At 31.4% G+C, this 14148-nt stretch overlaps 1 protein-coding gene across 14 annotated transcripts in view; it reads left to right on the top strand.

The window, feature by feature from the left end:
* LOC117167443 (junctophilin-2) overlaps positions 1–14148 on the top strand; it is a 219730-nt gene that overhangs the window by 19979 nt on the left and 185603 nt on the right. The gene's annotated exons all lie outside the window — the stretch shown is intronic.

Below are 14148 nucleotides of genomic sequence, written 5' to 3'. Positions count from 1 at the left end.
TTACGGTTTCAATAAGTAAAAGTATGATCGTTTACAAATACCTTCCTTCGTTAACACACTTTAAGAAATAAAACATAGAACAAAAGAATCCATGTTTTATAATTTTATATTGTAAATTGTTTTGCAATTTATAAAATAAAAATTAAACTTTATTCAAACTACATATTACATACTCAGACATATGTAATTGAAAATTGAAGTTTATATCGCCGTCTAAAGTTGAAAAAAACACGTACATGAAGCGAAAAAGAATTTGAAAGCGAGCATTTGCAGTCATGCATAAGATGAATTAAAGTTACAGTAGAAATGACAGTGTTTAGTCCGCCATACGTGTAAGTCTTCTTGTATGTATTTTCTCATTTCAATGAGTATCTTACATTTTATTATTTATATTGAAAACAAATAAAACGGTGACTACGTTTTCCGAAATTTCAGTACGGATGGGAGGATTTTTTCGGTACGAATAGGAGGATTTTTTTCCGTACGAGTACCGCAATTTCGTTACTCGTATCCTCAATTTTTCAGTACGCGTACATTATTTCTATCTTACATGAAATATCATTTTGGTTTGATTAAATTATTATACGTATTCGCCTAAAATAACAGCATTTTGTGAAGCAGTGTATATAGTATGCAATAGTACAATCCAACTCTACGAATATTCAGAAACATTATACGTACATATGATTTTTTTAATTACGTCGCAATCACGTTAAAACTATCTTTTCTGGAATGACCCTTTATTTTGCATTGTAATGTTGCTAAATACGTCTTTCAATTTTATAATAACTCAATGATTCCGATATATTGCATTGTAATTTTGAAATGCTATTGTCGAAATGTTGCCTTTCACGGATCTTAATTTTACCTTAAATTTATTGCAATTTTATAATACCGCATAGAGTAGCCGGATTGTAAATTTTGTAATTTTATAGCAAAAGTACTGTGATTTCACTTACAATACATTATTTCCAAATTCACATTACACTTGTATTGCAGAACATCAAACATTTCCAACAGTGAGTGTAAACATGCATAAAAAGCCTTTAAATTTCGAAGCATCGAAAATATCTGTCCTCTTAAGGGTCGTCCATAAACAACGTCACCAATTTGAGAGCGGTTGAATTTAATCCACTTTGTTTGAAAATTTTCCAATTTGGCTGAAAATACATCTTTTTAGATTGAAAATTGAAATATTTTGAGGTCATGTCTTTGCGTTGAAAATTCAACTGTTTCGTTTAAAATTCTTTCATTTGGATTGAAACCCTCTTTGATTGAAGGGCTCTTGGTTTGATTTAATTTACATTCATACACAGGCTTTGAAAGCAAATATTCGAAATTCTTTCCTAGTTTATAATTCTGTTTTTGTTTGAATTGAGATCTGGTATGATTTAGTTCTGACTTTATCTGGTAGACATGAAAGTTCCTATAGGTTGGTTGAGAGTATGGACGTTGATGAGCAGTTAAAAGACTGAGAAATAAAATAGTGAGTAGGGCTCGAACCCTTGGCCTTGGGAAATGTTTATGGGATTCCAAAGTGACGCCTTGCGTAACACCGGATGCACGTGTCGTCTTTTTCTGTCGTTTGGACGAACTGATCTGAGGGAGCGCCGATTCAAGATGAGCGGAAGACCTTGACACATATACCAGTATACACCTGGAACAAGCAAGAGACTCTTTCCATCCTAAAAGTAGGTCACGAAGTGCAAGGACAAATAGTCCGGGTTACTGGGATTTCAACCATGACACCTAGTTCAAGGTCGTTCGGGATATTTAATGGGGTGGATTTAAGACGTGGATAATTTGACAATTGAAAAATAGAAAGTCATCTCGTATCATCTAGAAGACCCAGCATCAAGCTCAATTCTAAAATTAAATGATCTATTGCATTGAATCCTTCCAGGATTTTCAAGCATTTCTGGCAATCAAATCAAATTGCATCCACTAGATTACAAGCAATTCAATTTATTTTTGTTCAAAAATTATGGTTACATTCTTCAAAGTTACAGACAATGACAGAGATTTGACATTAATTTGATCAAGTGAAAACAATTTGGGTTCCGTTTGTAAATTAAGTCGTCATCTTTGAAATATAACGCTCGATAATATTAAATGACACAGAAACATGAAAAACTCAGGGGAGGATGTTATCATTTTTGTCACGCCGACAAAATGCACAATAGATTATTTCATAAAAAATGTGTAATTATTTTCCATTTTTTATACTATATTAACCTTCCACGCTTTCCATCGATGTATGGGCCAAAATAAGAAAGTTGATAATATCATATCCCTGGAATATTATATGCTTGTGTTTAAACAAAATAATTTTCTTAATTACCAGATTTTATAGACAATTATTTTTATTTTACTGCATATAAAAAGAGAATTGATTAAATACGGGTAGTAGCCATCCGGTAATGTAATCTAATGCGTAAATACACGGATTTTTCAGAATTAATTGCGGAATTACAAAATAAAACTTGTTTTTCGTTTCCAATTATAGGTTCAGATTTAATATCACTATTTTAATATTTTAGAGTTTTTATATCGACCGGTAACAAAACAGTTTTTTAAATTAATTTTATGCAGTGGCGCACGTTGCAATTTTGTCTGGGGGAGCGACGCTCCTTTCTTCGCGGGATCACCCACCCACCCCTCCAAACGAAAACCAAACATCACAAATTTACGAGAAAGAAAAATAAAAAACCAAGACCCTCGTTTAACAATTTTATTTTGTACACATCATTCTTATTATTTTACGCTTTTTTATCTCTAAAACTCAAAACTTTGCCCAGCCTAGGGAGAGTCCTGGCTACCTCTGCTCCCGTCGAATGGGCGTCACTGACTTTATGACTCAAGAGTTTAATTTATACATTTAGATTGATTAATTATTACAGATTTTTAATGTATTTCTTAAAGTGAAAATGTAATTACATCTAAAGTGCTTTTACTTCATGAAAATAATCGATATAGATACTCAAAAAAGATCGTACTTTTCGGTTTCATCCGGTAACACGGTTTTATTATTGACTGCGTATAGTCGTCCCGAATTTCGGGACAACTAGCCTATTTTTACCATTTGACTAGTCGTCCCGAAAAGGATGCATTTTATGAAATTGATCCTATTAAGTAAACAAAAATTACCAAAAATGTTAGTCAAGCTTCAAATGATAAAAGTAAGATCCAATCCAAGCGCGCGGAAATCATAGGGAGGTTTCGAACGAACTTGAGACTACGGTGACACAGAGCAAATATATAAATTGATTTGGATGAGTTAGAGCTTAAAGGACTACATTTTCTAAAACATAACCTAATTTTTAGTTTTATTCGTTTCTGAATTTTTTCTAGGGACAACTGGTAGTTTTCATAATCTTTGGCTAACTGAAAAGGAGTAAAAAATTTTAAATACATAATTTACAGGATAACTAGACAAATAGTGAAAATAGGCTAGTCATCCCGAATTTCGGGACGAGACACTTCGTTTATTATTATAAGAAGCATGCGAAATATTACAAACATGTACTTCTTACTGTTAAACACTTGATTAATAACTTAATTTGGACTAAAAATCTTATTTTAAATAATGATTTCATTTTCAAAGTAATTAACGTTAATTATACTAACATGAGTAATTTCATGATTAAATCACTTTTTTTAAAGCAGAATTGTTCGTTTTTGTTTGGCGAATATTATTTTATAATAGAGTTACGAGTAAAAATATAATGTGCCTTATATAATACAGTAGGAAATTTCATCTGGTAATAATGCTTCAATTAATTGGTAAATCAAGGAAAGAAGTAATTTGCCCTATTGTTTACTGCAGTATATAACTCTTCTGTTTAATCATTCATATGTGTAGATATGATAGGTCAAGAGAAAGAGGTGTGAGTTGAGCCAGATAGCCAGAAACTATCTATTATCAAAAAAGTTTTTAATCGACCAAGTATGAATTTTGTATTTTATCCACATTTTATAATTGTTCAAATGAATAAAGATAACATTAATTTTAGTAAGCTTAATGCAATGGAGAAAAACAATCATTCAGAACTTGATGCGCGAGTGAATTTTTTCTCTAATTTTTTAATTTTCATATTTCAAAATATGATGAAACGTATTACTAACTATATTTTTGACAAGTATATTCTTAAGCTTTAAATTAGACTGCAAATAATTTTTACAATTATCTATGAAGTAATTTCAAGTTGGGAACATTTTCGATATTATTTTTCGCAATGGAAGATGAACGCAACTGTTCAATTTGGGCAGAATTCTTCAAATTTCATATCCTAATTGGTTAGAATTACATTTGGCAAGCTGTATATATTTTAAATCTGCCAAAACCCTAGTTCTAAAAATTTATAATAAAATATGAAATAAATTCCAGTTTTTGATCAAGAATGAAATATTTTAAATTTGAAAGCATTCAAGTTTAAATGACCCAAATTGGATGGCTTCCAAATTTTTACCAATTTATTGAATAAAGCATTCAAATTTCAAAGTATCATAATAGTGAATATTCCACAAGGAAAAGCAGGTTTCAGTTTTAATTAAATTGCAAAGCATACCCGCATTTACATTTTCATCTATTTCTTCTTGCGAATTAATTTGAAATGAAATTCTCATCATTGGAAATTGTATAAATAAAAAATTTTAAAATAAAATTAGTATTCTTTTACTCTAATTTTTTTAAATGAAGGCACTGTTGCATCATTAGTATTTTCAAAGTGGAAACGACTAGTTATTGTAAGACAAGGCACGAATGACGCTGACAATGAAAGTAGGCATTTTTATTCAGACATCTAATAAGTAAGTTCTACATAAAAATATAGTGTTTCAACAGTGAATAAAGTAATGATAAAATTTGTTGCAGGGAATTTTTTAGAGGAATACAGTTTTATTCAGACAACTTCGTGTTTTTCAAAACACATGTGTTGTCATGGAAAATCAAAAGAAAGTTTAACCGATATTTGGTTAAAGTTTATCCTGTAAAGTTAATTTTGGTTGTAGCGAATCTTTAATCGGAAACCGATGTAAAGTTTATCTTTTGGTTTTTCTATAAGAAAATTTGTATTCAAGCTTTCCTAATTATCATACTTAGTACAGAGACGTTAGCATCCATGTAACAAAGACTTTCAAAATTATTTTAAAATATTAGAAATCATAGGTTGAAAAAAGTTAAGAAATCAAATTCAGCCTGGCAACTTTGAAATCTATCGATCTGTATCCTGAGGTTTCGCGGGGCGAAAATAAGATACATATTTTTTTGTATTCTACGTAATAAGTCGATTTTTCCAAAATTTGATGCATTTTTAATTTCAGTTTTTTCTGGAGGGAATATAATTTGTATGAACTTCATAAAAATAAAACAAATGTTATACTTGAACAGTTAAAATTGCCAGATCCTGAATTAAATAAATACCTTCTTGTTAATTGTTTTAAATGCATTTTGCGCGTAGGTAAATTTGCAGATGCTCAATGATATTTGAGGATAATTTCAAGAACATTACAAATTGACTTGTAATATTTGTTTAGAAATATTCCCAGGTTTTATCAATTGTATTTCAATACTTAAAGTGTTAACGATTTACATCATATTGCCAAGAATAATTATTATTAACAATAAATTTAATGCTTTCACGATAAATCATTTTAATAAAAAGAGACATTTCATATACTTCATATACTTTCACGTAGGACGGCCAACATTTTACAGCAAGCTCAAGTTCCCTCCGCGAACTTAAATAGACAAGAAAAAACCGCAATTAAAGAACTCAATCGGAATAAAGACATCATAATATTACCCACGAACCAAGGCAAAACAACAGTTATAATTAATAAAGAAGAGTATCACAACAAAATCATGGACATTAGGACATGAAGTTTACAGAAAACTACTAAAAAAGTATGCCCGCTACGCAGGCACATTCTCGTTGCGCCCTGCGCACGCGGCGCGTGCGTAGGGTAGTTGAAGAGCATATAACTTTTTGAATTTTCATCGAATCAAGAAATACCATTAAGATAATTTGCAAGTCTCTTTAACTTGTACCAGAAAAGTTGAAAAACATTTTTAAAACACATAAAAAATTTTTATTCAAATTTTGAAAAAGCTCAAACTTTTGAATTTTTGTTTACTCGAAAAATTCTACTAGCATAGTTTCTAAATATATTTAATATCCAGGGACGAATTTTTATGAAATTTCCTAATCTTTCATACAAATTTTTTTTTCTATTTTTCTAAAAATTTTCGGAATTTTGAAAAGTATATTACTTTTCTAATTTTCATCAAAATTGAAAATTTTACTTAGACAACTTGCAAGTATTCTACCCATCTAGAAGAAACTTTGACAAAAATTTCCAAAATTTGAAAAGAAAAAATTTGCAATTTCTGATAATGCTCTAAATTTTTTAATTTGGTTTGGAAATATTTGCTTAACGAACTTAACCTTCATTTTGGGAACCTTAAGAAGTTAATTAAAGGCTGACTCAATTGGACAACTTCTTCAAAAGTTAGCATGGCTACTACATTCAGGTAACCACACATACAGACATATACAGGCAGACACCGATAAAATTTGATGATTTTCGGATTCTGTGATTCTCGAAACGTAAAGATCCGTGGAAAACCAGAGATAAAAATTTGAACGATTACATTACAATCTCATGAATGAGAATGTAAAAAGAGAGAAAGGCGGCCACCACCCTACCCTACATCCAATATGTCACAGAACAAATAGGAAGAATTCCTAACAAACACAACATCCAAACCATACTTTAATCACCTGCGAAGATAGGACAACTAATAAATAACCCTAAAGATAAACAGGCACCCCTGAGTGATCCGGGAGTATTTAAAATCACTTGTTCTTGTAGCAAAATCTGTATTCGAGAAACCGAGAGAGCAGTAAGCCAACGTATAAAGGAACATGAGAGTAAAATAAGGCTACAATATTTGAAGCAATCAGCACTAGCTTGAGCATTATCTTGAAATAGGATCGAAACAATCGTCATCGCAAAAAAATACAATATCTTTCCAAGCAAACTTAGAGAATTAATCGAAATCTTAAAACACCCTAATAACATCAATAGGGACAATGGATGTAATAATAACAATCCGATTTGGCTTTCCGTCCTCTCGGGTTTAAAAAAGGCCGTTATTGACCAATCAGGTTCGACCAGTTTCCATGATGGGGCTATCTGTCTATTCGCAGACATCGTAGAGAATATACATAAGAACAACATAACCTGGTACCTCAGTTTCAGATTGGCCCTGAAGAAGTGAACTGTAATGTTCTCGAAACGTCGGCGAAATTCGTAGTTTTGTACACGATTGGAACCCAAGATATCTCTTTTTATCAATAATTATTATTCTTGGTAATAATGAAAATATTATTGACATGCTTTATATTATAAAAAAAATTATTCTTGGTAATACTAAAATTACATCATTCATCCTTGCAGTATTAATACAAAATTTTTTAAAAATTAGGGTAGGTAGAATTTTTTTTAAATCAGTAAAAATCCAGTGCACATATTTTATTGAAGGTTCAAGAAAAAACTAATGAGTTTTTTGCTTCTATGAAATCAAATATCTTTTTCAGAATTTGAAATTTTTTACTGTCCTTATATTGAAAAACACTGTTTAATAAAAAATGAGTGAAACCGAGAAATTCTACGAAAACTGTTCGAAAATTAATAAGTTTATTCAAAGGAATATAAAACACAAATTTACTTTTCATTCCTAATTCACGACATTGTCTCGAAAATTCTAAGGAATACCGCTAACTCAAATGAAAATAATATTTATCATTATTTACACAGACCCACAAAAAAAAGTTGTCTGCACGAGACGAGTTACTAGGCTACCCTTAAGGATTTTGAGCCCGTGAATCCGAATATGGCCTCAGAATTTGTCCTATACGTCTCAGTTTTCCCCTAGATGCAAAAAGTAGGGAAATGCCGAGGAATTTTCAAGTCCTACAGGCCAAAAAAAATTTTGTCTGCACGAGACAAATGACTAGGCTACCTCTATGGATTTTGAGTCACTGAATCGGAATCTGGCTTCAGGATATCACCTAGACGTCTCAGTTTTCCCCTAGATGCTAAAAGTAGGCAAAAGTTTAGGGATTTCTGGTCATAGAGGCCATACAAAAAATGTGTCTGCGCGAGACAAATGACTAGGCTAACCTTATGGATCTTGAGCCGCTGAATCTACATCTGGCCTCAGAATTTATATTACACCTCTCAGTTTCTCCCTAGATGCAGAAAATAAGGGAACCCCTAGGGATAATTTGCACGTTGTTTTGATAATACCAGTATACGCGAAAAAAGATGCATCGATATTATATTCTTAAGTGCAACGACTTGTAGAGAATTCATTTGTACACAGAAATTCTTTGGTGCACCTTCTATTTCCCCTAGCTTGGGAAACCTAGTATCCTTTACAGTTTTGCGTGCGAAATCAGTCACTTGTCCCGTGCAGACAACTTTTTTTTGGTCATGTGTGACCAAAAATTCCCTAGGCTTTTCCCTACATTTTGCATCTAAAGAGAAAACGGAACAAGCCCGACAAATTTGAGGTTCATATTTGCATTTAGCACGCAAATCTGCAAAAGATATGGCATTTTTCCCGCATACAAATCTATATAAAATGAGAAAGACCTTTAATTTCCCTAGAATCACCCATGATGGGGGAAACAGAAGGTAAATAAAAGAATTTCTGTGTACAAATTAAGTCTCTATAAGTCGCGACACTTAAGAAGATAACATCCATGTGTCTATTTTCGCGTATACTGGTATTATGATAATAACGTCTAGAATATCCTTAGGGTTTCGCCTATTTTCTGCATCAACTGCAGACAACTTTTTTTGTGGGCCTGTGTGATTAATGAATTCAATATTATTTGATATACTGTTTAATAATTTATGTTAAAAAATGCTTAATTATTTTGAAATAATATTTCTAATTCAATATTTGAAAAATGAATAATAATATAAATATTGTAACATTATTATTACTGATTATTCTAATTATTTTATTAATTGTTTTTAATAACGACTCTTAATATTTATTATTAAGTTATTTACTACTTGAATTAAATATTATAAAACTAATAATAATATGAATAATATTCTCATTGAAAACTTGTCAAACTTTATGACAACAAGGTATTTCTATTTAAATAATGATAATTAAGGCATCATTTCTATTAAAATCCGAAGTGTATATTTATTTCATTACATTTCTTTGCGACTAAAAAACACAACGATCATATAGAATTATGTGGCAACAATGGCTAATTTCTTAAATATTTGAAAACAAATATAATTGTGCATTTCGAGTGCGAATATTTAATTATTGTAATCTATTTAAACTTAGGAGAAGAAATATTATTATTTCAAATCATGTCTGAAGGTATTCAAAATATATATACATATGAAATGTAAACGAGTGCTGTACAAGGTCAGTTTCCTGGCGATTGTTTGGTCCTGAAATTCTGCAGTTAATGGAGAATAAACGGCTTCAATTAATAATTTTGAATTCATAATATATATTAAACTGGTTACGGCGTTTCTGAAAATAAAATTGTGTTTCTTATTCTCCTTAATACTACAGAAGAACGCTTTTAATTCGTTTCAAAGCATTTCCGAATTTTTAGGGGCCAAAAAGCCATCGGATAATTTAGAGAATGCCGTTATCTCCGACTTAACAGTATTTTCTGATTTTTTCTGTGACATATTCACCCGTATATTTCCTGATTCGCAAACGTAGGATCTCCTTTCTTGATTTAACAGTACTCTTGCAAATTAATTTTTTTAAATATGCTTCATAAATTTGAATTATTTAAATATAACTGATTTCCAGCTTAATTATGTTCATTGCTTCAGCTAGGATTTAGTTACTGGCCATTAATAAAATTAGTAAAAATAGAATGATTAAATGAGTAACTTTTGCTACGAAAATTACACTTTTTAAACTTTCAATGAAAATTTTTGAACAAATTTTGTATGCAAATGATCCGAGATAAATAAATGTAAGGCACAAATATTTAGCTGTTTATATTCTTTACGCAGAGTATCCACTAAAATGCAACAAAAAACTTCCGGAACGTTTTCCGCTTTTTTCCTGGTTAGCAAAACTTGTTTCGGTCATTAAAATTTAAACATGCTATCTCTTAAAGCTAAAAAAATTTGAACTATAAATAATAAAATATAACTTACAAATTGAATCAGTTAAACTGCCTAATTTCTTAAATTCAAAACATTCAAAATAAAAAATTCCCTCTTTTATTTCAGACAAAAAATTAAAAGACAAAATTTCCTTTATTTCAGATCAATAAAAATGTTAAAAATAAGAAAATTTCGTCTTCCAACTCAGATAAGCAATATTCCTCCTTTCATCTCGAAGAAAATGTAAAGAATCAAACTTTTTATCTGTCAACTAAATGAAAATTTAAAAACAAAACTTTCCCTCTTCCAATTCCGAAAAAAATAAAACTAGAATTTTCGCCCTTCCAACACTGTAAAAATTCAAGCAATAAAAAAGATCCCGCTTCTAATTTTTAAAAAATGCAAATAAAAAATCCATATCCCATTGACAAAAACTTGGCCTCCCTTCGAACTCAATTAAAATTTACGAATTTTAAATTATGATCCTTCCCAATTCAAACTGCATATTCCAAAAAATGTTAAAAATTATTTTTTAAATATTATAGGAAACCTCATGAAATAAACGATTTAATACTTAAAATTTTTTAATTCAAATTGTGAAAAATGTCAAATCATGATGTATAGTTTTAAGAATCTGAGAATTTAATTTACAAATGAATAATTTACAATCCGAAACAATTGAAATAATAACATTTAAAATTTAGCAATAGGAAATATTAACAATTCGCAATCATATTAAACAAATCTTCAAGAATTTGTTCTTTCAATTCAATATATTTTAAAACGCTTTAATTTCATATCGTTTAATTTTGAAAACATAATTACTAATTGTCCATTAAAAATAAATAATCAAATGTTTTTGAACTTAAAAATACCATTTTTTTAAGCTTTCCATTAGAAATTGTTCAAATTGAAACGTTTTTTTACGGGTCACTGTCTTGCAATTATGAACATAGGAATTTAAAATTATCTGGAGTTATTTTAGAATCGAAAAAAATTCGAATTTAATTTAAAAAATGTCCTTGACACTGTGGCGGTTTCAGCGATTCCGCGAAATATAAAAACAGTTAGAAAAAGAATAACATTGTAGATCTCAATGGACGCAAAACTTGTGTTGATACAACGTTTTTTTACAAATGTTTTAATTGCTTTTAATTGCTTGAATTTGTCGTATGTATTAAATTAAAAAATTTCATAACTAAATCTACAAATAGTCCTTTTTGAGCCAAAAATTCATAGAAAACCTAACGCAAACTGAGAAGCATTTGTGACTTTTAGTACACTTGCGCGGTTAAAGCAAAACTTGTGTTTTTCACACAAAATTAGTTGTTTTTCAAAGAATTTAAGTATACAATCAGAAAGTTTGAACAAACCTTAAAATTTCTGAAAAACTACTAGCTACTGTTAGTTTTTTTCCACGGATACTAGCACTTTTAAACAAAAATCATCATCAAGATTCGTAATTTTTAACAACTTAAAATTATGTTAGCGTTTTACATCGGAAATTGGTATTTTACATACTTCAAACTAAAAATCATTATAATTTGAAGAAGATTGATCATTTGTTTAGGAAAAATTTAATTATGTTCCTGTTTTTCAACGCAGATCAGTATTTCCAATACAAAAAAATTGGATTTCAAAGAAGACTTATAACTTTCAACAATTTTGGGTTATGCTAGCCTTTAACACCAAAAATTGTTATTTTAAAACTGAAACCATTCTAATTTTATAACGATCCAGAATTGTTTAACAATTTTTGAATATGTCGACTAGACTAAATGTAAAGGTGCGATCTAGTCAGAGCCGTGTATGAAAGATCCCTACTTTAGAGGGCCAAATGGGATATGGGATTTTAGAGCTTTACACGCTTCGCCTACCGTGATGGCATCTTTTCATTTCGTCCTACCACCTTTTCATTTTTATAATTTTGAACAACTTTCTGTTGTGTTTGTGTTTTTCGTATGAAATTATTGACATTTTGAATTTTCAATTATTAAATTTGGAAAGTATATTTACAATTCGCAACCCTAGAGTTATACTACGCCATGTACACTTTTTAAAATTTGTGAACTATTATTATTTTAAGGGTCGGTAATGGTTAAACTTGAGTTTTTCGAATTTTTCCTGAAATTTATTTCATTAGCTGTTACAATTGGTAATTAAAATAGTACAATAAATTTAGGGCGATGTTCTTGTATTTTACCCAAAAATTGTATTTTTAAATAAAAATCATAAGATGCATGATTTTTGTTTAAAATTATGAAATTTACAATATTAAAGACTATTATTTCTTGAAAAAAAGATCCTACTCCATCTTCACTCCATTGGGAAACGAACCACAAAACTTCTGATTTCCGGTCAGGTGCTTCTCCAATTAAGCTGTTAGAGAGATCAGAATAAGAACTCTTAATTCAAGAACATAACGCCAATTTTTAGCTAGGTGTTAATGGTACAAGTAATTATTTTTAAAAAATTTTAATTTATCTGCTATATCATCAGAGATTGTACCTTACCGACAGCAGATCAACCCTCCCAACCATGAAGGCAGAACATCTACACAATATCGATCAAGTTAAGAATCTTCAATAACAAAAAATTCTTAATGTCTTGATAAGACTAGATGAAAAATAATATTTTTAAATCAAAATTACTTTTTGGAAAAAAGATCCTACTCCATCTTCACTCCATGGAGTAGGATCTTTTTTTCAAAAAATAATTTTAATTTAAAAATATTATTTTCCATCTAGTCTTATTAAGACATTAAGCATTTTCTGCTATTGAAGATTCTTAACTTGATCGATATTGTGTAGATGTTCTTGCATGCGGGGCTCTACAAGGATGGACGAACCCCTTTCCCTAGCTTCTCGTGGGAACAACAATGACAACACCAAACATAGTTATAGTAAGTGCGGTTCAAAACAACAGAACGCGCAGGGCTCCCGACAATGGGTCGGCCAACAATGCTAATCAATCTAGAGCTGGGGGAGCCAATGAAAATGGATTCAATGCGATGGATCGGCGGGATCTCGTGACCTTTGGGTGGACGGAGCAACTGAATCACGACTTGCTAGACTGCTACGATGCGAGTGTGGCCCGTGAACGGGGTTACATGGCACGGCTGTATGCTCTGTGGTGCGAGAAACACCCTGAGCTATCGCACTTTTCGCAGCAACGTCTGCGAAACCATGCTGAACTACTCCGTAAAAGGGGCTATGTAAGCGGAACGCCTACTCTACCACAGCTAGAACAAGCCAGCAACAAAGAAAGAGAGGCGACACTAAGACCAAGCGCGGGCAGGCATCCAATAGATGAAAAGCGATGCTTTACGACCCGGAGAAACATCAACACCAAGGTTTCTCTCAAGCCTGAAGATCTGGCTGAAATGGATGACGAGCTTCATGGACATTTTTCCGGTGAATCCGACCTCTGGGCTATCAATTATTGTGTATATAATGCAGCGAGAGCTTTGGCCGATATGAACCGTAAAATAAAACCAACGGCTGATCATAAGACCAAAAGACGAATGCATCAACTTGCCATAAAGATAAGCTGGGCAAGACAGTACGCGTCCCGCATTCAGTGTGTGATTCATTACATCACATCTGACAGGAATTTTACCGCCAAGGTTCGAAAGTTCGCGCGCGAACTCCGGACCCATTATCACACACTTAACAAGTCAAAGCTGCTGACCATCAGGCAGCATATTGTTGAGAGAATACGGATACTATCTGACGCTAAGAGAAGTCTAGAGCTTCATGGAGTTATGTGTTGCCCTCATAACACCTGATAAAGAATGCCCACCCATCACTACCGAGGAGGTGAAAAAAGTATTAAGAGGGATAAAGAACTATTCCGCACCGGGACGAGATTGTATCAAAACCTTCTGGTGGAAGAAGTTTTCTTCAACCCATCAGCATTTGGCTCGTATTTTCACCTCATATTTGAAGTCGGAAGAGTCGATTCCAGAGTGGTTGGTGG

Source organism: Belonocnema kinseyi, chromosome 2 (assembly GCF_010883055.1).
Source record: "Belonocnema kinseyi isolate 2016_QV_RU_SX_M_011 chromosome 2, B_treatae_v1, whole genome shotgun sequence".
In the NCBI taxonomy this organism is placed as follows: Eukaryota; Metazoa; Arthropoda; class Insecta; order Hymenoptera; family Cynipidae; genus Belonocnema; species Belonocnema kinseyi.
The sequence above is the reverse complement of the archived record's forward strand: the minus strand, read 5'-3'. Positions and strand labels throughout refer to the sequence as shown.